At 41.2% G+C, this 23,261-nt stretch overlaps 40 non-coding genes across 40 annotated transcripts; all 40 read left to right on the top strand.

The window, feature by feature from the left end:
* The first annotated feature begins 36 nt into the window (after positions 1-36).
* trnak-cuu (transfer RNA lysine (anticodon CUU)) lies at positions 37-109 on the top strand. The gene has a single exon. It is a non-coding gene; the product is annotated as a tRNA-Lys (tRNA).
* A 418-nt stretch (positions 110-527) lies between these two features.
* trnan-guu (transfer RNA asparagine (anticodon GUU)) lies at positions 528-601 on the top strand. Its single transcript has one exon. It is a non-coding gene; the product is annotated as a tRNA-Asn (tRNA).
* A 607-nt stretch (positions 602-1,208) lies between these two features.
* On the top strand, positions 1,209-1,281 carry trnak-cuu (transfer RNA lysine (anticodon CUU)). Its single transcript has one exon. It is a non-coding gene; the product is annotated as a tRNA-Lys (tRNA).
* Positions 1,282-1,699: 418 nt separating this feature from the next.
* On the top strand, positions 1,700-1,773 carry trnan-guu (transfer RNA asparagine (anticodon GUU)). Its single transcript has one exon. It is a non-coding gene; the product is annotated as a tRNA-Asn (tRNA).
* Positions 1,774-2,381: 608 nt separating this feature from the next.
* trnak-cuu (transfer RNA lysine (anticodon CUU)) lies at positions 2,382-2,454 on the top strand. Its single transcript has one exon. It is a non-coding gene; the product is annotated as a tRNA-Lys (tRNA).
* A 418-nt stretch (positions 2,455-2,872) lies between these two features.
* On the top strand, positions 2,873-2,946 carry trnan-guu (transfer RNA asparagine (anticodon GUU)). The gene has a single exon. It is a non-coding gene; the product is annotated as a tRNA-Asn (tRNA).
* Positions 2,947-3,554: 608 nt separating this feature from the next.
* Positions 3,555-3,627, top strand: trnak-cuu (transfer RNA lysine (anticodon CUU)). The gene has a single exon. It is a non-coding gene; the product is annotated as a tRNA-Lys (tRNA).
* Positions 3,628-4,045: 418 nt separating this feature from the next.
* trnan-guu (transfer RNA asparagine (anticodon GUU)) lies at positions 4,046-4,119 on the top strand. Its single transcript has one exon. It is a non-coding gene; the product is annotated as a tRNA-Asn (tRNA).
* A 609-nt stretch (positions 4,120-4,728) lies between these two features.
* Positions 4,729-4,801, top strand: trnak-cuu (transfer RNA lysine (anticodon CUU)). Its single transcript has one exon. It is a non-coding gene; the product is annotated as a tRNA-Lys (tRNA).
* A 418-nt stretch (positions 4,802-5,219) lies between these two features.
* Positions 5,220-5,293, top strand: trnan-guu (transfer RNA asparagine (anticodon GUU)). Its single transcript has one exon. It is a non-coding gene; the product is annotated as a tRNA-Asn (tRNA).
* A 610-nt stretch (positions 5,294-5,903) lies between these two features.
* trnak-cuu (transfer RNA lysine (anticodon CUU)) lies at positions 5,904-5,976 on the top strand. The gene has a single exon. It is a non-coding gene; the product is annotated as a tRNA-Lys (tRNA).
* A 418-nt stretch (positions 5,977-6,394) lies between these two features.
* On the top strand, positions 6,395-6,468 carry trnan-guu (transfer RNA asparagine (anticodon GUU)). The gene has a single exon. It is a non-coding gene; the product is annotated as a tRNA-Asn (tRNA).
* Positions 6,469-7,076: 608 nt separating this feature from the next.
* trnak-cuu (transfer RNA lysine (anticodon CUU)) lies at positions 7,077-7,149 on the top strand. The gene has a single exon. It is a non-coding gene; the product is annotated as a tRNA-Lys (tRNA).
* A 418-nt stretch (positions 7,150-7,567) lies between these two features.
* Positions 7,568-7,641, top strand: trnan-guu (transfer RNA asparagine (anticodon GUU)). The gene has a single exon. It is a non-coding gene; the product is annotated as a tRNA-Asn (tRNA).
* Positions 7,642-8,249: 608 nt separating this feature from the next.
* trnak-cuu (transfer RNA lysine (anticodon CUU)) lies at positions 8,250-8,322 on the top strand. Its single transcript has one exon. It is a non-coding gene; the product is annotated as a tRNA-Lys (tRNA).
* A 418-nt stretch (positions 8,323-8,740) lies between these two features.
* Positions 8,741-8,814, top strand: trnan-guu (transfer RNA asparagine (anticodon GUU)). Its single transcript has one exon. It is a non-coding gene; the product is annotated as a tRNA-Asn (tRNA).
* A 608-nt stretch (positions 8,815-9,422) lies between these two features.
* trnak-cuu (transfer RNA lysine (anticodon CUU)) lies at positions 9,423-9,495 on the top strand. Its single transcript has one exon. It is a non-coding gene; the product is annotated as a tRNA-Lys (tRNA).
* Positions 9,496-9,913: 418 nt separating this feature from the next.
* Positions 9,914-9,987, top strand: trnan-guu (transfer RNA asparagine (anticodon GUU)). The gene has a single exon. It is a non-coding gene; the product is annotated as a tRNA-Asn (tRNA).
* A 608-nt stretch (positions 9,988-10,595) lies between these two features.
* Positions 10,596-10,668, top strand: trnak-cuu (transfer RNA lysine (anticodon CUU)). Its single transcript has one exon. It is a non-coding gene; the product is annotated as a tRNA-Lys (tRNA).
* A 418-nt stretch (positions 10,669-11,086) lies between these two features.
* On the top strand, positions 11,087-11,160 carry trnan-guu (transfer RNA asparagine (anticodon GUU)). The gene has a single exon. It is a non-coding gene; the product is annotated as a tRNA-Asn (tRNA).
* A 608-nt stretch (positions 11,161-11,768) lies between these two features.
* Positions 11,769-11,841, top strand: trnak-cuu (transfer RNA lysine (anticodon CUU)). The gene has a single exon. It is a non-coding gene; the product is annotated as a tRNA-Lys (tRNA).
* Positions 11,842-12,259: 418 nt separating this feature from the next.
* On the top strand, positions 12,260-12,333 carry trnan-guu (transfer RNA asparagine (anticodon GUU)). The gene has a single exon. It is a non-coding gene; the product is annotated as a tRNA-Asn (tRNA).
* A 608-nt stretch (positions 12,334-12,941) lies between these two features.
* trnak-cuu (transfer RNA lysine (anticodon CUU)) lies at positions 12,942-13,014 on the top strand. The gene has a single exon. It is a non-coding gene; the product is annotated as a tRNA-Lys (tRNA).
* Positions 13,015-13,432: 418 nt separating this feature from the next.
* On the top strand, positions 13,433-13,506 carry trnan-guu (transfer RNA asparagine (anticodon GUU)). Its single transcript has one exon. It is a non-coding gene; the product is annotated as a tRNA-Asn (tRNA).
* Positions 13,507-14,113: 607 nt separating this feature from the next.
* Positions 14,114-14,186, top strand: trnak-cuu (transfer RNA lysine (anticodon CUU)). Its single transcript has one exon. It is a non-coding gene; the product is annotated as a tRNA-Lys (tRNA).
* A 418-nt stretch (positions 14,187-14,604) lies between these two features.
* trnan-guu (transfer RNA asparagine (anticodon GUU)) lies at positions 14,605-14,678 on the top strand. Its single transcript has one exon. It is a non-coding gene; the product is annotated as a tRNA-Asn (tRNA).
* Positions 14,679-15,285: 607 nt separating this feature from the next.
* Positions 15,286-15,358, top strand: trnak-cuu (transfer RNA lysine (anticodon CUU)). The gene has a single exon. It is a non-coding gene; the product is annotated as a tRNA-Lys (tRNA).
* Positions 15,359-15,776: 418 nt separating this feature from the next.
* Positions 15,777-15,850, top strand: trnan-guu (transfer RNA asparagine (anticodon GUU)). The gene has a single exon. It is a non-coding gene; the product is annotated as a tRNA-Asn (tRNA).
* Positions 15,851-16,458: 608 nt separating this feature from the next.
* Positions 16,459-16,531, top strand: trnak-cuu (transfer RNA lysine (anticodon CUU)). The gene has a single exon. It is a non-coding gene; the product is annotated as a tRNA-Lys (tRNA).
* Positions 16,532-16,949: 418 nt separating this feature from the next.
* Positions 16,950-17,023, top strand: trnan-guu (transfer RNA asparagine (anticodon GUU)). The gene has a single exon. It is a non-coding gene; the product is annotated as a tRNA-Asn (tRNA).
* Positions 17,024-17,631: 608 nt separating this feature from the next.
* On the top strand, positions 17,632-17,704 carry trnak-cuu (transfer RNA lysine (anticodon CUU)). The gene has a single exon. It is a non-coding gene; the product is annotated as a tRNA-Lys (tRNA).
* Positions 17,705-18,122: 418 nt separating this feature from the next.
* On the top strand, positions 18,123-18,196 carry trnan-guu (transfer RNA asparagine (anticodon GUU)). The gene has a single exon. It is a non-coding gene; the product is annotated as a tRNA-Asn (tRNA).
* A 607-nt stretch (positions 18,197-18,803) lies between these two features.
* On the top strand, positions 18,804-18,876 carry trnak-cuu (transfer RNA lysine (anticodon CUU)). Its single transcript has one exon. It is a non-coding gene; the product is annotated as a tRNA-Lys (tRNA).
* Positions 18,877-19,294: 418 nt separating this feature from the next.
* On the top strand, positions 19,295-19,368 carry trnan-guu (transfer RNA asparagine (anticodon GUU)). Its single transcript has one exon. It is a non-coding gene; the product is annotated as a tRNA-Asn (tRNA).
* Positions 19,369-19,977: 609 nt separating this feature from the next.
* Positions 19,978-20,050, top strand: trnak-cuu (transfer RNA lysine (anticodon CUU)). The gene has a single exon. It is a non-coding gene; the product is annotated as a tRNA-Lys (tRNA).
* Positions 20,051-20,468: 418 nt separating this feature from the next.
* On the top strand, positions 20,469-20,542 carry trnan-guu (transfer RNA asparagine (anticodon GUU)). Its single transcript has one exon. It is a non-coding gene; the product is annotated as a tRNA-Asn (tRNA).
* Positions 20,543-21,148: 606 nt separating this feature from the next.
* On the top strand, positions 21,149-21,221 carry trnak-cuu (transfer RNA lysine (anticodon CUU)). Its single transcript has one exon. It is a non-coding gene; the product is annotated as a tRNA-Lys (tRNA).
* Positions 21,222-21,639: 418 nt separating this feature from the next.
* On the top strand, positions 21,640-21,713 carry trnan-guu (transfer RNA asparagine (anticodon GUU)). The gene has a single exon. It is a non-coding gene; the product is annotated as a tRNA-Asn (tRNA).
* Positions 21,714-22,322: 609 nt separating this feature from the next.
* Positions 22,323-22,395, top strand: trnak-cuu (transfer RNA lysine (anticodon CUU)). Its single transcript has one exon. It is a non-coding gene; the product is annotated as a tRNA-Lys (tRNA).
* Positions 22,396-22,813: 418 nt separating this feature from the next.
* trnan-guu (transfer RNA asparagine (anticodon GUU)) lies at positions 22,814-22,887 on the top strand. Its single transcript has one exon. It is a non-coding gene; the product is annotated as a tRNA-Asn (tRNA).
* Positions 22,888-23,261: the final 374 nt, after the last annotated feature.

Here is a 23,261-nt window from a genome sequence, read left to right as displayed (position 1 = left end):
TTTTCTTTAAATGTTGTCTGGTATTGTCATTAGTATGCCTGGCTAGCTCAGTCGGTAGAGCATGAGACTCTTAATCTCAGGGTTGTGGGTTCGAGCCCCACGTTGGGTGCTATATACTTTTAACTTAGCCCATCTGATGGAACAAAAAAGTAAAATTAGTAGTTCTTGGTTCTGTTCGATCATAGAGCCACACTAAATGTCAGCCGGTCAGCAGGTTGCGTGTTTGAGCCACAACATTTTGCATTGCTATGGAGTCAGCTAGAAAGTTTGAAAATTAGTTGCAACTAAGGATTGTGGCGGCAAACCATAAAAGTCTTGATAATTTCAAAAGGCCAATAAGCAATATAACATGACTTTGAAAGCATGGCTATTCTCCTTAGATGGTATTCTAGCATACCAGGGTATAATACAATCTCATTGCCATTGACTGTTTCAATGGTTGAGTGAGATTCATTTGTTGCGAACTTTGCCATAGCTGACATGCAGACATGTTCGCATTTTTACAACACATGTGATTATGTTCATTGGTCTCTGTGGCGCAATTGGTTAGCGCGTTCGACTGTTAATCGAAAGGTTGGTGGTTCAAGCCCACCCAGGGACGAGCTGATTTTAACTGACCACCAGGATGTCCATTAGCCCAAACCAGTAACCTTTGTTAGGCGAAAACATCGACTTTGTTTCCAAGAGTAGAAGCAGTTCATCAAGATAGAACTACTCTGTAATTTCCCTTCTAACCATGTACTCCTGCTGACTAGAGTACGGACTGTCTGAAAGAAGAGCTATCTGGTTAAAGTGCTTTCTAGAAAGTCGAAGTATTTAGGAGATTAGATATTATCCATTTCACCTTGTCTTACGATCATAACATCCAAATCGTTTATTTCTTGAAAGCCATATTTTGCTATTTTTTTTTTGCCAACACAACATTTAAGGGGGCCAAAGTGAGAGGACAGCTCCCCCCATGTCCCCTTTCCAGAACCCAGGAGATTACATACACTCAGAGATGAGTTTAAGGGTTGAAAGGAGATTATTCAGGGGGGACTGAGAGGGAGGGGACCCAAGAATTTAAATCATATGTGATTTATCATTGGGGAATGAAATACGGCTACTTTCTATCAAAATGTGAAGACATCATTGTAGAGGAGATTTATCGCAGTGGGTGTTTTGTCTGTGTTTTTTTTTTTTAATGGTGTCTGGTATTTTTTTAATATGCCTGGCTAGCTCAGTCGGTAGAGCATGAGACTCTTAATCTCAGGGTCGTGGGTTCGAGCCCCACGTTGGGCGCTATATACTTTTAACCTAGCCCATCTGATGGAACAAAAAAGTAAAATGAGTAGTTCTTGGTTCTGTTCGATCATAGAGCCACACTAAATGTCAGCCGGTCAGCAGGTTGCGTGTTTGAGCCACAACATTTTGCATTGCTATGGAGTCAGCTAGAAAGTTTGAAAATAAGTTGCAACTAAGGATTGTGGCGGCAAACCATAAAAGTCTTGATAATTTCAAAGGGCCAATAAGCAATATAACATGACTTTGAAAGCATGGCTATTCTCCTTAGATGGTATTCTAGCATACCAGGGTATAATACAATCTCATTGCCATTGACTGTTTCAATGGTTGAGTGAGATTCATTTGTTGCGAACTTTGCCATAGCTGACATGCAGACATGTTCGCATTTTTACAACACATGTGAATATGTTCATTGGTCTCTGTGGCGCAATTGGTTAGCGCGTTCGACTGTTAATCGAAAGGTTGGTGGTTCAAGCCCACCCAGGGACGAGCTGATTTTAACTGACCACCAGGATGTCCATTAGCCCAAACCAGTAACCTTTGTTAGGCGAAAACATCGACTTTGTTTCCAAGAGTAGAAGCAGTTCATCATGATAGAACTACTCTGTAATTTCCCTTCTAACCATGTACTCCTGCTGACTAGAGTACGGACTGTCTGAAAGAAGAGCTATCTGGTTAAATTGCTTTCTAGAAAGTCGAAGTATTTAGGAGATTAGGTATTATCCATTTCACCTTGTCTTACGATCATAACATCCAAATCGTTTATTTCTTGAAAGCCATATTTTGCTATATTTTTTTTGCCAACACAACATTTAAGGGGGCCAAAGTGAGAGGACAGCTCCCCCCATGTCCCCTTTCCAGAACCCAGGAGATTACATACACTCAGAGATGAGTTTAAGGGTTGAAAGGAGATTATTCAGGGGGGACTGAGAGGGAGGGGACCCAAGAATTTAAATCATATGTGATTTATCATTGGGGAATGAAATACGGCTACTTTCTATCAAAATGTGAAGACATCATTGTAGAGGAGATTTATCGCAGTGGGTGTTTTGTCTGTGTTTTTTTTTTTTTAATGGTGTCTGGTATTGCTTTAATATGCCCGGCTAGCTCAGTCGGTAGAGCATGAGACTCTTAATCTCAGGGTCGTGGGTTCGAGCCCCACGTTGGGCGCTATATACTTTTAACCTAGCCCATCTGATGGAACAAAAAAGTAAAATGAGTAGTTCTTGGTTCCGTTCGATCATAGAGCCACACTAAATGTCAGCCGGTCAGCAGGTTGCGTGTTTGAGCCACAACATTTTGCATTGCTATGGAGTCAGCTAGAAAGTTTGAAAATAAGTTGCAACTAAGGATTGTGGCGGCAAACCATAAAAGTCTTGATAATTTCAAAGGGCCAATAAGCAATATAACATGACTTTGAAAGCATGGCTATTCTCCTTAGATGGTATTCTAGCATACCAGGGTATAATACAATCTCATTGCCATTGACTGTTTCAATGGTTGAGTGAGATTCATTTGTTGCGAACTTTGCCATAGCTGACATGCAGACATGTTCGCATTTTTACAACACATGTGAATATGTTCATTGGTCTCTGTGGCGCAATTGGTTAGCGCTTTCGACTGTTAATCGAAAGGTTGGTGGTTCAAGCCCACCCAGGGACGAGCTGATTTTAACTGACCACCAGGATGTCCATTAGCCCAAACCAGTAACCTTTGTTAGGCGAAAACATCGACTTTGTTTCCAAGAGTAGAAGCAGTTCATCAAGATAGAACTACGCTGTCATTTCCCTTCTAACCATGTACTCCTGCTGACTTGAGTACGGACTGTCTGAAAGAAGAGCTATCTGGTTAAAGTGCTTTCTAGAAAGTGGAAGTATTTAGGAGATTAGATATTATCCATTTCACCTTGTCTTACGATCATAACATCCAAATCGTTTTTTTCTTAAAAGCCATATTTTGCTATATTTTTTTTGCCAACACAACATTTAAGGGGGCCAAAGTGAGAGGACAGCTCCCCCCATATCCCCTTTCCAGAACCCAGGAGATTACATACACTCAGAGATGAGTTTAAGGGTTGAAAGGAGATTATTCAGGGGGGACTGAGAGGGAGGGGACCCAAGAATTTAAATCATATGTGATTTATCATTGGGGAATGAAATACGGCTACTTTCTATCAAAATGTGAAGACATCATTGTAGAGGAGATTTATCGCAGTGGGTGTTTTGTCTGTGTTTTTTTTTTTTTAATGGTGTCTGGTATTGTTTTAATATGCTCGGCTAGCTCAGTCGGTAGAGCATGAGACTCTTAATCTCAGGGTCGTGGGATCGAGCCCCACGTTGGGCGCTATATACTTTTAACCTAGCCCATCTGATGGAACAAAAAAGTAAAATGAGTAGTTCTTGGTTCTGTTCGATCATAGAGCCACACTAAATGTCAGCCGGTCAGCATGTTGCGTGTTTGAGCCACAACATTTTGCATTGCTATGGAGTCAGCTAGAAAGTTTGAAAATAAGTTGCAACTAAGGATTGTGGCGGCAAACCATAAAAGTCTTGATAATTTCAAAGGGCCAATAAGCAATATAACATGACTTTGAAAGCATGGCTATTCTCCTTAGATGGTATTCTTGCATACCAGGGTATAATACAATCTCATTGCCATTGACTGTTTCAATGGTTGAGTGAGATTCATTTGTTGCGAACTTTGCCATAGCTGACATGCAGACATGTTCGCATTTTTACAACACATGTGAATATGTTCATTGGTCTCTGTGGCGCAATTGGTTAGCGCGTTCGACTGTTAATCGAAAGGTTGGTGGTTCAAGCCCACCCAGGGACGAGCTGATTTTAACTGACCACCAGGATGTCCATTAGCCCAAACCAGTAACCTTTGTTAGGCGAAAACATCGACTTTGTTTCCAAGACTAGAAGCAGTTCATAAAGATAGAACTACTCTGTCATTTCCCTTCTAACCATGTACTCCTGCTGACTTGAGTACGGACTGCCTGAAAGAAGAGCTATCTGGTTAAAGTGCTTTCTAGAAAGTGGAAGTATTTAGGAGATTAGATATTATCCATTTCACCTTGTCTTACGATCATAACATCCAAATCGGTTTTTTCTTGAAAGCCATATTTTGCTATATTTTTTTTGCCAACACAACATTTAAGGGGGCCAAAGTGAGAGGACAGCTCCCCCCATGTCCCCTTTCCAGAACCCAGGAGATTACATACACTCAGAGATGAGTTTAAGGGTTGAAAGGAGATTATTCAGGGGGGACTGAGAGGGAGGGGACCCAAGAATTTAAATCATATATGATTTATCATTGGGGAATGAAATACGGCTACTTTCTATCAAAATGTGAAGACATCATTGTAGAGGAGATTTATCGCAGTGGGTGTTTTGTCTGTGTTTTTTTTTTTTTAATGGTGTCTGGTATTGTTATTAGTATGCCCGGCTAGCTCAGTCGGTAGAGCATGAGACTCTTAATCTCAGGGTCGTGGGTTCGAGCCCCACGTTGGGCGCTATATACTTTTAACCTAGCCCATCTGATGGAACAAAAAAGTAAAATGAGTAGTTCTTGGTTCTGTTCGATCATAGAGCCACACTAAATGTCAGCCGGTCAGCAGGTTGCGTGTTTGAGCCACAAAATTTTGCATTGCTATGGAGTCAGCTAGAAAGTTTGAAAATAAGTTGCAACTAAGGATTGTGGCGGCAAACCATAAAAGTCTTGATTATTTCAAAGGGCCAATAAGCAATATAACATGACTTTGAAAGCATGGCTATTCTCCTTAGATGGTATTCTAGCATTCCAGGGTATAATACAATCTCATTGCCATTGACTGTTTCAATGGTTGAGTGAGATTCATTTGTTGCGAACTTTGCCATAGCTGACATGCAGACATGTTCGCATTTTTACAACACATGAGAATATGTTCATTGGTCTCTGTGGCGCAATTGGTTAGCGCGTTCGACTGTTAATCGAAAGGTTGGTCGTTCAAGCCCACCCAGGGACGAGCTGATTTTAACTGACCACCAGGATGTCCATTAGCCCAAACCAGTAACCTTTGTCAGGCGAAAACATCGACTTTGTTTCCAAGACTAGAAGCAGTTTATCAAGATAGTACTACTCTGTCATTTCCCTTCTAACCATGTACTCCTGCTGACTTGAGTACGGACTGTCTGAAAGAAGAGCTATCTGGTTAAAGTGCTTTCTAGAAAGTGGAAGTATTTAGGAGATTAGATATTATCCATTTCACCTTGTCTTACGATCATAACATCCAAATCGTTTTTTTCTTGAAAGCCATATTTTGCTATATTTTTTTTGCCAACACAACATTTAAGGGGGCCAAAGTGAGAGGACAGCTCCCCCCATGTCCCCTTTCCAGAACCCAGGAGATTACATACACTCAGAGATGAGTTTAAGGGTTGAAAGGAGATTATTCAGGGGGGACTGAGAGGGAGGGGACCCAAGAATTTAAATCATATGTGATTTATCATTGGGGAATGAAATACGGCTACTTTCTATCAAAATTTGAAGACATCATTGTAGAGGAGATTTAACGCAGAGGGATTTTTGTCCGTGTTTTCTTTTTTTTAAATGTTGTCTGGTATTGTCCTTTGTATGCCCGGCTAGCTCAGTCGGTAGAGCATGAGACTCTTAATCTCAGGGTCTTGGGTTCGAGCCCCACGTTGGGCGCTATTTACTTTTAACCTAGCCCATCTGATGGAACAAAAAAGTAAAATGAGTAGTTCTTGGTTCTGTTCGATCATAGAGCCACACTAAATGTCAGCCGGTCAGCAGGTTGCGTGTTTGAGCCACAACATTTTGCATTGCTATGGAGTCAGCTAGAAAGTTTGAAAATAAGTTGCAACTAAGGATTGTGGCGGCAAACCATAAAAGTCTTGATAATTTCAAAGGGCCAATAAGCAATATAACATGACTTTGAAAGCATGGCTATTCTCCTTAGATGGTATTCTAGCATACCAGGGTATAATACAATCTCATTGCCATTGACTGTTTCAATGGTTGAGTGAGATTCATTTGTTGCGAACTTTGCCATAGCTGACATGCAGACATGTTCGCATTTTTACAACACATGTGAATATGTTCATAGGTCTCTGTGGCGCAATTGGTTAGCGCGTTCGACTGTTAATCGAAAGGTTGGTGGTTCAAGCCCACCCAGGGACAAGCCGATTTTAACTGACCACCAGGATGTCCATTAGCCCAAACCAGTAACCTTTGTTAGGCGAAAACATCGACTTTGTTTCCAAGAGTAGAAGCAGTTCATCAAGATAGAACTACTCTGTCATTTCCCTTCTAACCATGTACTCCTGCTGACTTGAGTACGGACTGTCTGAAAGAAGAGCTATCTGGTTAAAGTGCTTTCTAGAAAGTGGAAGTATTTAGGAGATTAGATATTATCCATTTCACCTTGTCTTACGATCATAACATCCAAATCGTTTTTTTCTTGAAAGCCATATTTTGCTATATTTTTTTTGCCAACACAACATTTAAGGGCGCCAAAGTGAGAGGACAGCTCCCCCCATGTCCCCTTTCCAGAACCCAGGAGATTACATACACTCAGAGATGAGTTTAAGGGTTGAAAGGAGATTATTCAGGGGGGACTGAGAGGGAGGGGACCCAAGAATTTAAATCATATGTGATTTATCATTGGGGAATGAAATACGGCTACTTTCTATCAAAATTTGAAGACATCATTGTAGAGGAGATTTATCGCAGTGGGTGTTTTGTCTGTGTTTTTTTTTTTTTAATGGTGTCTGGTATTGTTTTAATATGCCCGGCTAGCTCAGTCGGTAGAGCATGAGACTCTTAATCTCAGGGTCGTGGGTTCGAGCCCCACGTTGGGCGCTATATACTTTTAACCTAGCCCATCTGATGGAACAAAAAAGTAAAATGAGTAGTTCTTGGTTCTGTTCGATCATAGAGCCACACTAAATGTCAGCCGGTCAGCAGGTTGCGTGTTTGAGCCACAACATTTTGCATTGCTATGGAGTCAGCTAGAAAGTTTGAAAATAAGTTGCAACTAAGGATTGTGGTGGCAAACCATAAAAGTCTTGATAATTTCAAAGGGCCAATAAGCAACATAACATGACTTTGAAAGCATGGCTATTCTCCGTAGATGGTATTCTAGCATACCAGGGTATAATACAATCTCATTGCCATTGACTGTTTCAATGGTTGAGTGAGATTCATTTGTTGCGAACTTTGCCATAGCTGACATGCAGACATGTTCTTATTTTTACAACACATGTGAATATGTTCATTGGTCTCTGTGGCGCAATTGGTTAGCGCGTTCGACCGTTAATCGAAAGATTGGTGGTTCAAGCCCACCCAGGGACGAGCTGATTTTAACTGACCACCAGGATGTCCATTAGCCCAAACCAGTAACCTTTGTTAGGCGAAAACATCGACTTTGTTTCCAAGAGTAGAAGCAGTTCATCAAGATAGAACTACTCTGTAATTTCCCTTCTAACCATGTACTCCTGCTGACTTGAGTACGGACTGTCTGAAAGAAGAGCTATCTGGTTAAAGTGCTTTCTAGAAAGTGGAAGTATTTAGGAGATTAGATATTATCCATTTCACCTTGTCTTACGATCATAACATCCAAATCGTTTTTTTCTTGAAAGCCATATTTTGCCATATTTTTTTTGCCAACACAACATTTAAGGGGGCCAAAGTGAGAGGACAGCTCCCCCCATGTCCCCTTTCCAGAACCCAGGAGATTACATACACTCAGAGATGAGTTTAAGGGTTGAAAGGAGATTATTCAGGGGGGACTGAGAGGGAGGGGACCCAAGAATTTAAATCATATGTGATTTATCATTGGGGAATGAAATACGGCTACTTTCTATCAAAATGTGAAGACATCATTGTAGAGGAGATTTATCGCAGTGGGTGTTTTGTCTGTGTTTTTTTTTTTTTAATGGTGTCTGGTATTGTTTTAATATGCCCGGCTAGCTCAGTCGGTAGGGCATGAGACTCTTAATCTCAGGGTCGTGGGTTCGAGCCCCACGTTGGGCGCTATATACTTTTAACCTAGCCCATCTGATGGAACAAAAAAGTAAAATGAGTAGTTCTTGGTTCTGTTCGATCATAGAGCCACACTAAATGTCAGCCGGTCAGCAGGTTGCGTGTTTGAGCCACAACATTTTGCATTGCTATGGAGTCAGCTAGAAAGTTTGAAAATAAGTTGCAACTAAGGATTGTGGCGGCAAACCATAAAAGTCTTGATAATTTCAAAGGGCCAATAAGCAATATAACATGACTTTGAAAGCATGGCTATTCTCCTTAGATGGTATTCTAGCATACCAGGGTATAATACAATCTCATTGCCATTGACTGTTTCAATGGTTGAGTGAGATTCATTTGTTGCGAACTTTGCCATAGCTGACATGCAGACATGTTCTTATTTTTACAACACATGTGAATATGTTCATTGGTCTCTGTGGCGCAATTGGTTAGCGCGTTCGACCGTTAATCGAAAGATTGGTGGTTCAAGCCCACCCAGGGACGAGCTGATTTTAACTGACCACCAGGATGTCCATTAGCCCAAACCAGTAACCTTTGTTAGGCGAAAACATCGACTTTGTTTCCAAGAGTAGAAGCAGTTCATCAAGATAGAACTACTCTGTGATTTCCCTTCTAACCATGTACTCCTGCTGACTTGAGTACGGACTGTCTGAAAGAAGAGCTATCTGGTTAAAGTGCTTTCTAGAAAGTGGAAGTATTTAGGAGATTAGATATTATCCATTTCACCTTGTCTTACGATCATAACATCCAAATCGTTTTTTTCTTGAAAGCCATATTTTGCCATATTTTTTTTGCCAACACAACATTTAAGGGGGCCAAAGTGAGAGGACAGCTCCCCCCATGTCCCCTTTCCAGAACCCAGGAGATTACATACACTCAGAGATGAGTTTAAGGGTTGAAAGGAGATTATTCAGGGGGGACTGAGAGGGAGGGGACCCAAGAATTTAAATCATATGTGATTTATCATTGGGGAATGAAATACGGCTACTTTCTATCAAAATGTGAAGACATCATTGTAGAGGAGATTTATCGCAGTGGGTGTTTTGTCTGTGTTTTTTTTTTTTTAATGGTGTCTGGTATTGTTTTAATATGCCCGGCTAGCTCAGTCGGTAGGGCATGAGACTCTTAATCTCAGGGTCGTGGGTTCGAGCCCCACGTTGGGCGCTATATACTTTTAACCTAGCCCATCTGATGGAACAAAAAAGTAAAATGAGTAGTTCTTGGTTCTGTTCGATCATAGAGCCACACTAAATGTCAGCCGGTCAGCAGGTTGCGTGTTTGAGCCACAACATTTTGCATTGCTATGGAGTCAGCTAGAAAGTTTGAAAATAAGTTGCAACTAAGGATTGTGGCGGCAAACCATAAAAGTCTTGATAATTTCAAAGGGCCAATAAGCAATATAACATGACTTTGAAAGCATGGCTATTCTCCTTAGATGGTATTCTAGCATACCAGGGTATAATACAATCTCATTGCCATTGACTGTTTCAATGGTTGAGTGAGATTCATTTGTTGCGAACTTTGCCATAGCTGACATGCAGACATGTTCGCATTTTTACAACACATGTGAATATGTTCATTGGTCTCTGTGGCGCAATTGGTTAGCGCGTTCGACTGTTAATCGAAAGGTTGGTGGTTCAAGCCCACCCAGGGACGAGCTGATTTTAACTGACCACCAGGATGTCCATTTGCCCAAACCAGTAACCTTTGTTAGGCGAAAACATCGACTTTGTTTCCAAGAGTAGAAGCAGTTCATCAAGATAGAACTACTCTGTCATTTCCCTTCTAACCATGTACTCCTGCTGACTTGAGTACGGACTGTCTGAAAGAAGAGCTATCTGGTTAAAGTGCTTTCTAGAAAGTGGAAGTATTTAGGAGATTAGATATTATCCATTTCACCTTGTCTTACGATCATAACATCCAAATCGTTTTTTTCTTGAAAGCCATATTTTGCCATATTTTTTTTGCCAACACAACATTTAAGGGGGCCAAAGTGAGAGGACAGCTCCCCCCATGTCCCCTTTCCAGAACCCAGGAGATTACATACACTCAGAGATGAGTTTAAGGGTTGAAAGGAGATTATTCAGGGGGGACTGAGAGGGAGGGGACCCAAGAATTTAAATCATATGTGATTTATCATTGGGGAATGAAATACGGCTACTTTCTATCAAAATGTGAAGACATCATTGTAGAGGAGATTTATCGCAGTGGGTGTTTTGTCTGTGTTTTTTTTTTTTTAATGGTGTCTGGTGTTGTTTTAATATGCCCGGCTAGCTCAGTCGGTAGAGCATGAGACTCTTAATCTCAGGGTCGTGGGTTCGAGCCCCACGTTGGGCGCTATATACTTTTAACCTAGCCCATCTGATGGAACAAAAAAGTAAAATGAGTAGTTCTTGGTTCTGTTCGATCATAGAGCCACACTAAATGTCAGCCGGTCAGCAGGTTGCGTGTTTGAGCCACAACATTTTGCATTGCTATGGAGTCAGCTAGAAAGTTTGAAAATAAGTTGCAACTAAGGATTGTGGCGGCAAACCATAAAAGTCTTGATAATTTCAAAGGGCCAATAAGCAATATAACATGACTTTGAAAGCATGGCTATTCTCCTTAGATGGTATTCTAGCATACCAGGGTATAATACAATCTCATTGCCATTGACTGTTTCAATGGTTGAGTGAGATTCATTTGTTGCGAACTTTGCCATAGCTGACATGCAGACATGTTCGGATTTTTACAACACATGTGAATATGTTCATTGGTCTCTGTGGCGCAATTGGTTAGCGCGTTCGACTGTTAATCGAAAGGTTGGTGGTTCAAGCCCACCCAGGGACGAGCTGATTTTAACTGACCACCAGGATGTCCATTAGCCCAAACCAGTAACCTTTGTTAGGCGAAAACATCGACTTTGTTTCCAAGAGTAGAAGCAGTTCATCAAGATAGAACTACTCTGTAATTTCCCTTCTAACCATGTACTCCTGCTGACTAGAGTACGGACTGTCTGAAAGAAGAGCTATCTGGTTAAAGTGCTTTCTAGAAAGTGGAAGTATTTAGGAGATTAGATATTATCCATTTCACCTTGTCTTACGATCATAACATCCAAATCGTTTATTTCTTGAAAGCCATATTTTGCTATATTTTTTTTGCCAACACAACATTTAAGGGGGCCAAAGTGAGAGGACAGCTCCCCCCATGTCCCCTTTCCAGAACCCAGGAGATTACATACACTCAGAGATGAGTTTAAGGGTTGAAAGGAGATTATTCAGGGGGGACTGAGAGGGAGGGGACCCAAGAATTTAAATCATATGTGATTTATCATTGGGGAATGAAATACGGCTACTTTCTATCAAAATTTGAAGACATCATTGTAGAGGAGATTTATCGCAGTGGGTGTTTTGTCTGTGTTTTTTTTTTTTTAATGGTGTCTGGTATTGTTTTAATATGCCCGGCTAGCTCAGTCGGTAGAGCATGAGACTCTTAATCTCAGGGTCGTGGGTTCGAGCCCCACGTTGGGCGCTATATACTTTTAACCTAGCCCATCTGATGGAACAAAAAAGTAAAATGAGTAGTTCTTGGTTCTGTTCGATCATAGAGCCACACTAAATGTCAGCCGGTCAGCAGGTTGCGTGTTTGAGCCACAACATTTTGCATTGCTATGGAGTCAGCTAGAAAGTTTGAAAATAAGTTGCAACTAAGGATTGTGGCGGCAAACCATAAAAGTCTTGATAATTTCAAAGGGCCAATAAGCAATATAACATGACTTTGAAAGCATGGCTATTCTCCTTAGATGGTATTCTAGCATACCAGGGTATAATACAATCTCATTGCCATTGACTGTTTCAATGGTTGAGTGAGATTCATTTGTTGCGAACTTTGCCATAGCTGACATGCAGACATGTTCGCATTTTTACAACACATGTGAATATGTTCATTGGTCTCTGTGGCGCAATTGGTTAGCGCGTTCGACTGTTAATCGAAAGGTTGGTGGTTCAAGCCCACCCAGGGACGAGCTGATTTTAACTGACCACCAGGATGTCCATTTGCCCAAACCAGTAACCTTTGTTAGGCGAAAACATCGACTTTGTTTCCAAGAGTAGAAGCAGTTCATCAAGATAGAACTACTCTGTCATTTCCCTTCTAACCATGTACTCCTGCTGACTTGAGTACGGACTGTCTGAAAGAAGAGCTATCTGGTTAAAGTGCTTTCTAGAAAGTGGAAGTATTTAGGAGATTAGATATTATCCATTTCACCTTGTCTTACGATCATAACATCCAAATCGTTTTTTTCTTGAAAGCCATATTTTGCCATATTTTTTTTGCCAACACAACATTTAAGGGGGCCAAAGTGAGAGGACAGCTCCCCCCATGTCCCCTTTCCAGAACCCAGGAGATTACATACACTCAGAGATGAGTTTAAGGGTTGAAAGGAGATTATTCAGGGGGGACTGAGAGGGAGGGGACCCAAGAATTTAAATCATATGTGATTTATCATTGGGGAATGAAATACGGCTACTTTCTATCAAAATGTGAAGACATCATTGTAGAGGAGATTTATCGCAGTGGGTGTTTTGTCTGTGTTTTTTTTTTTTTAATGGTGTCTGGTATTGTTTTAATATGCCCGGCTAGCTCAGTCGGTAGAGCATGAGACTCTTAATCTCAGGGTCGTGGGTTCGAGCCCCACGTTGGGCGCTATATACTTTTAACCTAGCCCATCTGATGGAACAAAAAAGTAAAATGAGTAGTTCTTGGTTCTGTTCGATCATAGAGCCACACTAAATGTCAGCCGGTCAGCAGGTTGCGTGTTTGAGCCACAACATTTTGCATTGCTATGGAGTCAGCTAGAAAGTTTGAAAATAAGTTGCAACTAAGGATTGTGGCGGCAAACCATAAAAGTCTTGATAATTTCAAAGGGCCAATAAGCAATATAACATGACTTTGAAAGCATGGCTATTCTCCTTAGATGGTATTCTAGCATACCAGGGTATAATACAATCTCATTGCCATTGACTGTTTCAATGGTTGAGTGAGATTCATTTGTTGCGAACTTTGCCATAGCTGACATGCAGACATGTTCGCATTTTTACAACACATGTGAATATGTTCATTGGTCTCTGTGGCGCAATTGGTTAGCGCGTTCGACTGTTAATCGAAAGGTTGGTGGTTCAAGCCCACCCAGGGACGAGCTGATTTTAACTGACCACCAGGATGTCCATTTGCCCAAACCAGTAACCTTTGTTAGGCGAAAACATCGACTTTGTTTCCAAGAGTAGAAGCAGTTCATCAAGATAGAACTACTCTGTCATTTCCCTTCTAACCATGTACTCCTGCTGACTTGAGTACGGACTGTCTGAAAGAAGAGCTATCTGGTTAAAGTGCTTTCTAGAAAGTGGAAGTATTTAGGAGATTAGATATTATCCATTTCACCTTGTCTTACGATCATAACATCCAAATCGTTTTTTTCTTGAAAGCCATATTTTGCCATATTTTTTTTGCCAACACAACATTTAAGGGGGCCAAAGTGAGAGGACAGCTCCCCCCATGTCCCCTTTCCAGAACCCAGGAGATTACATACACTCAGAGATGAGTTTAAGGGTTGAAAGGAGATTATTCAGGGGGGACTGAGAGGGAGGGGACCCAAGAATTTAAATCATATGTGATTTATCATTGGGGAATGAAATACGGCTACTTTCTATCAAAATGTGAAGACATCATTGTAGAGGAGATTTATCGCAGTGGGTGTTTTGTCTGTGTTTTTTTTTTTTAATGGTGTCTGGTATTGTTTTAATATGCCCGGCTAGCTCAGTCGGTAGAGCATGAGACTCTTAATCTCAGGGTCGTGGGTTCGAGCCCCACGTTGGGCGCTATATACTTTTAACCTAGCCCATCTGATGGAACAAAAAAGTAAAATGAGTAGTTCTTGGTTCTGTTCGATCATAGAGCCACACTAAATGTCAGCCGGTCAGCAGGTTGCGTGTTTGAGCCACAACATTTTGCATTGCTATGGAGTCAGCTAGAAAGTTTGAAAATAAGTTGCAACTAAGGATTGTGGCGGCAAACCATAAAAGTCTTGATAATTTCAAAGGGCCAATAAGCAATATAACATGACTTTGAAAGCATGGCTATTCTCCTTAGATGGTATTCTAGCATACCAAGGTATAATACAATCTCATTGCCATTGACTGTTTCAATGGTTGAGTGAGATTCATTTGTTGCGAACTTTGCCATAGCTGACATGCAGACATGTTCGCATTTTTACAACACATGTGAATATGTTCATTGGTCTCTGTGGCGCAATTGGTTAGCGCGTTCGACTGTTAATCGAAAGGTTGGTGGTTCAAGCCCACCCAGGGACGAGCTGATTTTAACTGACCACCAGGATGTCCATTAGCCCAAACCAGTAACCTTTGTTAGGCGAAAACATCGACTTTGTTTCCAAGAGTAGAAGCAGTTCATCAAGATAGAACTACTCTGTCATTTCCCTTCTAACCATGTACTCCTGCTGACTAGAGTACGGACTGTCTGAAAGAAGAGCTATCTGGTTAAAGTGCTTTCTAGAAAGTGGAAGTATTTAGGAGATTAGATATTATCCATTTCACCTTGTCTTACGATCATAACATCCAAATCGTTTATTTCTTGAAAGCCATATTTTGCTATATTTTTTTTGCCAACACAACATTTAAGGGGGCCAAAGTGAGAGGACAGCTCCCCCCATGTCCCCTTTCCAGAACCCAGGAGATTACATACACTCAGAGATGAGTTTAAGGGTTGAAAGGAGATTATTCAGGGGGGACTGAGAGGGAGGGGACCCAAGAATTTAAATCATATGTGATTTATCATTGGGGAATGAAATACGGCTACTTTCTATCAAAATTTGAAGACATCATTGTAGAGGAGATTTATCGCAGTGGGTGTTTTGTCTGTGTTTTTTTTTTTTAATGGTGTCTGGTATTGTTTTAATATGCCCGGCTAGCTCAGTCGGTAGAGCATGAGACTCTTAATCTCAGGGTCGTGGGTTCGAGCCCCACGTTGGGCGCTATATACTTTTAACCTAGCCCATCTGATGGAACAAAAAAGTAAAATGAGTAGTTCTTGGTTCTGTTCGATCATAGAGCCACACTAAATGTCAGCCGGTCAGCAGGTTGCGTGTTTGAGCCACAACATTTTGCATTGCTATGGAGTCAGCTAGAAAGTTTGAAAATAAGTTGCAACTAAGGATTGTGGCGGCAAACCATAAAAGTCTTGATAATTTCAAAGGGCCAATAAGCAATATAACATGACTTTGAAAGCATGGCTATTCTCCTTAGATGGTATTCTAGCATACCAGGGTATAATACAATCTCATTGCCATTGACTGTTTCAATGGTTGAGTGAGATTCATTTGTTGCGAACTTTGCCATAGCTGACATGCAGACATGTTCGCATTTTTACAACACATGTGAATATGTTCATTGGTCTCTGTGGCGCAATTGGTTAGCGCGTTCGACTGTTAATCGAAAGGTTGGTGGTTCAAGCCCACCCAGGGACGAGCTGATTTTAACTGACCACCAGGATGTCCATTTGCCCAAACCAGTAACCTTTGTTAGGCGAAAACATCGACTTTGTTTCCAAGAGTAGAAGCAGTTCATCAAGATAGAACTACTCTGTCATTTCCCTTCTAACCATGTACTCCTGCTGACTTGAGTACGGACTGTCTGAAAGAAGAGCTATCTGGTTAAAGTGCTTTCTAGAAAGTGGAAGTATTTAGGAGATTAGATATTATCCATTTCACCTTGTCTTACGATCATAACATCCAAATCGTTTTTTTCTTGAAAGCCATATTTTGCCATATTTTTTTTGCCAACACAACATTTAAGGGGGCCAAAGTGAGAGGGCAGCTCCCCCCATGTCCCCTTTCCAGAACCCAGGAGATTACATACACTCAGAGATGAGTTTAAGGGTTGAAAGGAGATTATTCAGGGGGGACTGAGAGGGAGGGGACCCAAGAATTTAAATCATATGTGATTTATCATTGGGGAATGAAATACGGCTACTTTCTATCAAAATGTGAAGACATCATTGTAGAGGAGATTTATCGCAGTGGGTGTTTTGTCTGTGTTTTTTTTTTTTTAATGGTGTCTGGTATTGTTTTAATATGCCCGGCTAGCTCAGTCGGTAGAGCATGAGACTCTTAATCTCAGGGTCGTGGGTTCGAGCCCCACGTTGGGCGCTATATACTTTTAACCTAGCCCATCTGATGGAACAAAAAAGTAAAATGAGTAGTTCTTGGTTCTGTTCGATCATAGAGCCACACTAAATGTCAGCCGGTCAGCAGGTTGCGTGTTTGAGCCACAACATTTTGCATTGCTATGGAGTCAGCTAGAAAGTTTGAAAATAAGTTGCAACTAAGGATTGTGGCGGCAAACCATAAAAGTCTTGATAATTTCAAAGGGCCAATAAGCAATATAACATGACTTTGAAAGCATGGCTATTCTCCTTAGATGGTATTCTAGCATACCAGGGTATAATACAATCTCATTGCCATTGACTGTTTCAATGGTTGAGTGAGATTCATTTGTTGCGAACTTTGCCATAGCTGACATGCAGACATGTTCGGATTTTTACAACACATGTGAATATGTTCATTGGTCTCTGTGGCGCAATTGGTTAGCGCGTTCGACTGTTAATCGAAAGGTTGGTGGTTCAAGCCCACCCAGGGACGAGCTGATTTTAACTGACCACCAGGATGTCCATTAGCCCAAACCAGTAACCTTTGTTAGGCGAAAACATCGACTTTGTTTCCAAGAGTAGAAGCAGTTCATCAAGATAGAACTACTCCGTAATTTCCCTTCTAACCATGTACTCCTGCTGACTTGAGTACGGACTGTCTGAAAGAAGAGCTATCTGGTTAAAGTGCTTTCTAGAAAGTGGAAGTATTTAGGAGATTAGATATTATCCATTTCACCTTGTCTTACGATCATAACATCCAAATCGTTTTTTTCTTGAAAGCCATATTTTGCCATATTTTTTTTGCCAACACAACATTTAAGGGGGCCAAAGTGAGAGGACAGCTCCCCCCATGTCCCCTTTCCAGAACCCAGGAGATTACATACACTCAGAGATGAGTTTAAGGGTTGAAAGGAGATTATTCAGGGGGGACTGAGAGGGAGGGGACCCAAGAATTTAAATCATATGTGATTTATCATTGGGGAATGAAATACGGCTACTTTCTATCAAAATGTGAAGACATCATTGTAGAGGAGATTTATCGCAGTGGGTGTTTTGTCTGTGTTTTTTTTTTTTTAATGGTGTCTGGTATTGTTTTAATATGCCCGGCTAGCTCAGTCGGTAGAGCATGAGACTCTTAATCTCAGGGTCGTGGGTTCGAGCCCCACGTTGGGCGCTATATACTTTTAACCTAGCCCATCTGATGTAACAAAAAAGTAAAATGAGTAGTTCTTGGTTCTGTTCGATCATAGAGCCACACTAAATGTCAGCCGGTCAGCAGGTTGCGTGTTTGAGCCACAACATTTTGCATTGCTATGGAGTCAGCTAGAAAGTTTGAAAATAAGTTGCAACTAAGGATTGTGGCGGCAAACCATAAAAGTCTTGATAATTTCAAAGGGCCAATAAGCAATATAACATGACTTTGAAAGCATGGCTATTCTCCTTAGATGGTATTCTAGCATACCAGGGTATAATACAATCTCATTGCCATTGACTGTTTCAATGGTTGAGTGAGATTCATTTGTTGCGAACTTTGCCATAGCTGACATGCAGACATGTTCGCATTTTTACAACACATGTGAATATGTTCATTGGTCTCTGTGGCGCAATTGGTTAGCGCGTTCGACTGTTAATCGAAAGGTTGGTGGTTCAAGCCCACCCAGGGACGAGCTGATTTTAACTGACCACCAGGATGTCCATTTGCCCAAACCAGTAACCTTTGTTAGGCGAAAACATCGACTTTGTTTCCAAGAGTAGAAGCAGTTCATCAAGATAGAACTACTCTGTCATTTCCCTTCTAACCATGTACTCCTGCTGACTTGAGTACGGACTGTCTGAAAGAAGAGCTATCTGGTTAAAGTGCTTTCTAGAAAGTGGAAGTATTTAGGAGATTAGATATTATCCATTTCACCTTGTTTTACGATCATAACATCCAAATCGTTTTTTTCTTGAAAGCCATATTTTGCTATATTTTTTTTGCCAACACAACATTTAAGGGGGCCAAAGTGAGAGGACAGCTCCCCCCATGTCCCCTTTCCAGAACCCAGGAGATTACATACACTCAGAGATGAGTTTAAGGGTTGAAAGGAGATTATTCAGGGGGGACTGAGAGGGAGGGGACCCAAGAATTTAAATCATATGTGATTTATCATTGGGGAATGAAATACGGCTACTTTCTATCAAAATGTGAAGACATCATTGTAGAGGAGATTTATCGCAGTGGGTGTTTTGTCTGTGTTTTTTTTTTTTAATGGTGTCTGGTATTGTTTTAATATGCCCGGCTAGCTCAGTCGGTAGAGCATGAGACTCTTAATCTCAGGGTCGTGGGTTCGAGCCCCACGTTGGGCGCTATATACTTTTAACCTAGCCCATCTGATGGAACAAAAAAGTAAAATGAGTAGTTCTTGGTTCTGTTCGATCATAGAGCCACACTAAATGTCAGCCGGTCAGCAGGTTGCGTGTTTGAGCCACAACATTTTGCATTGCTATGGAGTCAGCTAGAAAGTTTGAAAATAAGTTGCAACTAAGGATTGTGGCGGCAAACCATAAAAGTCTTGATAATTTCAAAGGGCCAATAAGCAATATAACATGACTTTGAAAGCATGGCTATTCTCCTTAGATGGTATTCTAGCATACCAGGGTATAATACAATCTCATTGCCATTGACTGTTTCAATGGTTGAGTGAGATTCATTTGTTGCGAACTTTGCCATAGCTGACATGCAGACATGTTCGGATTTCTACAACACATGTGAATATGTTCATTGGTCTCTGTGGCGCAATTGGTTAGCGCGTTCGACTGTTAATCGAAAGGTTGGTGGTTCAAGCCCACCCAGGGACGAGCTGATTTTAACTGACCACCAGGATGTCCATTAGCCCAAACCAGTAACCTTTGTTAGGCGAAAACATCGACTTTGTTTCCAAGAGTAGAAGCAGTTCATCAAGATAGAACTACTCTGTAATTTCCCTTCTAACCATGTACTCCTGCTGACTAGAGTACGGACTGTCTGAAAGAAGAGCTATCTGGTTAAAGTGCTTTCTAGAAAGTGGAAGTATTTAGGAGATTAGATATTATCCATTTCACCTTGTCTTACGATCATAACATCCAAATCGTTTTTTTTCTTGAAAGCCATATTTTGCCATATTTTTTTTGCCAACACAACATTTAAGGGGGCCAAAGTGAGAGGACAGCTCCCCCCATGTCCCCTTTCCAGAACCCAGGAGATTACATACACTCAGAGATGAGTTTAAGGGTTGAAAGGAGATTATTCAGGGGGGACTGAGAGGGAGGGGACCCAAGAATTTAAATCATATGTGATTTATCATTGGGGAATGAAATACGGCTACTTTCTATCAAAATGTGAAGACATCATTGTAGAGGAGATTTATCGCAGTGGGTGTTTTGTCTGTGTTTTTTTTTTTTTAATGGTGTCTGGTATTGTTTTAATATGCCCGGCTAGCTCAGTCGGTAGAGCATGAGACTCTTAATCTCAGGGTCGTGGGTTCGAGCCCCACGTTGGGCGCTTTATACTTTTAACCTAGCCCATCTGATGGAACAAAAAAGTAAAATGAGTAGTTCTTGGTTCTGTTCGATCATAGAGCCACACTAAATGTCAGCCGGTCAGCAGGTTGCGTGTTTGAGCCACAACATTTTGCATTGCTATGGAGTCAGCTAGAAAGTTTGAAAATAAGTTGCAACTAAGGATTGTGGCGGCAAACCATAAAAGTCTTGATAATTTCAAAGGGCCAATAAGCAATATAACATGACTTTGAAAGCATGGCTATTCTCCTTAGATGGTATTCTAGCATACCAGGGTATAATACAATCTCATTGCCATTGACTGTTTCAATGGTTGAGTGAGATTCATTTGTTGCGAACTTTGCCATAGCTGACATGCAGACATGTTCGCATTTTTACAACACATGTGAATATGTTCATTGGTCTCTGTGGCGCAATTGGTTAGCGCGTTCGACTGTTAATCGAAAGGTTGGTGGTTCAAGCCCACCCAGGGACGAGCTGATTTTAACTGACCACCAGGATGTCCATTTGCCCAAACCAGTAACCTTTGTTAGGCGAAAACATCGACTTTGTTTCCAAGAGTAGAAGCAGTTCATCAAGATAGAACTACTCTGTCATTTCCCTTCTAACCATGTACTCCTGCTGACTTGAGTACGGACTGTCTGAAAGAAGAGCTATCTGGTTAAAGTGCTTTCTAGAAAGTGGAAGTATTTAGGAGATTAGATATTATCCATTTCACCTTGTTTTACGATCATAACATCCAAATCGTTTTTTTCTTGAAAGCCATATTTTGCTATATTTTTTTTGCCAACACAACATTTAAGGGGGCCAAAGTGAGAGGACAGCTCCCCCCATGTCCCCTTTCCAGAACCCAGGAGATTACATACACTCAGAGATGAGTTTAAGGGTTGAAAGGAGATTATTCAGGGGGGACTGAGAGGGAGGGGACCCAAGAATTTAAATCATATGTGATTTATCATTGGGGAATGAAATACGGCTACTTTCTATCAAAATGTGAAGACATCATTGTAGAGGAGATTTATCGCAGTGGGTGTTTTGTCTGTGTTTTTTTTTTTAATGGTGTCTGGTATTGTTTTAATATGCCCGGCTAGCTCAGTCGGTAGAGCATGAGACTCTTAATCTCAGGGTCGTGGGTTCGAGCCCCACGTTGGGCGCTATATACTTTTAACCTAGCCCATCTGATGGAACAAAAAAGTAAAATGAGTAGTTCTTGGTTCTGTTCGATCATAGAGCCACACTAAATGTCAGCCGGTCAGCAGGTTGCGTGTTTGAGCCACAACATTTTGCATTGCTATGGAGTCAGCTAGAAAGTTTGAAAATAAGTTGCAACTAAGGATTGTGGCGGCAAACCATAAAAGTCTTGATAATTTCAAAGGGCCAATAAGCAATATAACATGACTTTGAAAGCATGGCTATTCTCCTTAGATGGTATTCTAGCATACCAGGGTATAATACAATCTCATTGCCATTGACTGTTTCAATGGTTGAGTGAGATTCATTTGTTGCGAACTTTGCCATAGCTGACATGCAGACATGTTCGGATTTCTACAACACATGTGAATATGTTCATTGGTCTCTGTGGCGCAATTGGTTAGCGCGTTCGACTGTTAATCGAAAGGTTGGTGGTTCAAGCCCACCCAGGGACGAGCTGATTTTAACTGACCACCAGGATGTCCATTAGCCCAAACCAGTAACCTTTGTTAGGCGAAAACATCGACTTTGTTTCCAAGAGTAGAAGCAGTTCATCAAGATAGAACTACTCTGTAATTTCCCTTCTAACCATGTACTCCTGCTGACTAGAGTACGGACTGTCTGAAAGAAGAGCTATCTGGTTAAAGTGCTTTCTAGAAAGTGGAAGTATTTAGGAGATTAGATATTATCCATTTCACCTTGTCTTACGATCATAACATCCAAATCGTTTTTTTTCTTGAAAGCCATATTTTGCCATATTTTTTTTGCCAACACAACATTTAAGGGGGCCAAAGTGAGAGGACAGCTCCCCCCATGTCCCCTTTCCAGAACCCAGGAGATTACATACACTCAGAGATGAGTTTAAGGGTTGAAAGGAGATTATTCAGGGGGGACTGAGAGGGAGGGGACCCAAGAATTTAAATCATATGTGATTTATCATTGGGGAATGAAATACGGCTACTTTCTATCAAAATGTGAAGACATCATTGTAGAGGAGATTTATCGCAGTGGGTGTTTTGTCTGTGTTTTTTTTTTTTTAATGGTGTCTGGTATTGTTTTAATATGCCCGGCTAGCTCAGTCGGTAGAGCATGAGACTCTTAATCTCAGGGTCGTGGGTTCGAGCCCCACGTTGGGCGCTATGTACTTTTAACCTAGCCCATCTGATGGAACAAAAAAGTAAAATGAGTAGTTCTTGGTTCTGTTCGATCATAGAGCCACACTAAATGTCAGCCGGTCAGCAGGTTGCGTGTTTGAGCCACAACATTTTGCATTGCTATGGAGTCAGCTAGAAAGTTTGAAAATAAGTTGCAACTAAGGATTGTGGCGGCAAACCATAAAAGTCTTGATAATTTCAAAGGGCCAATAAGCAATATAACATGACTTTGAAAGCATGGCTATTCTCCTTAGATGGTATTCTAGCATACCAGGGTATAATACAATCTCATTGCCATTGACTGTTTCAATGGTTGAGTGAGATTCATTTGTTGCGAACTTTGCCATAGCTGACATGCAGACATTTTCGCATTTTTACAACACATGTGAATATGTTCATTGGTCTCTGTGGCGCAATTGGTTAGCGCGTTCGACTGTTAATCGAAAGGTTGGTGGTTCAAGCCCACCCAGGGACGAGCTGATTTTAACTGACCACCAGGATGTCCATTAGCCCAAACCAGTAACCTTTGTTAGGCGAAAACATCGACTTTGTTTCCAAGAGTAGAAGCAGTTCATCAAGATAGAACTACTCTGTCATTTCCCTTCTAACCATGTACTCCTGCTGACTAGAGTACGGACTGTCTGAAAGAAGAGCTATCTGGTTAAAGTGCTTTCTAGAAAGTGGAAGTATTTAGGAGATTAGATATTATCCATTTCACCTTGTCTTACGATCATAACATCCAAATCGTTTATTTCTTGAAAGCCATATTTTGCTATATTTTTTTTGCCAACACAACATTTAAGGGGGCCAAAGTGAGAGGACAGCTCCCCCCATGTCCCCTTTCCAGCC

Source organism: Gadus morhua, chromosome 17 (genome assembly GCF_902167405.1).
Source record: "Gadus morhua chromosome 17, gadMor3.0, whole genome shotgun sequence".
In the NCBI taxonomy this organism is placed as follows: Eukaryota; Metazoa; Chordata; class Actinopteri; order Gadiformes; family Gadidae; genus Gadus; species Gadus morhua.
Note: the sequence above shows the minus strand (reverse complement) of the source record. Positions and strands in the feature narration are given on the sequence as shown.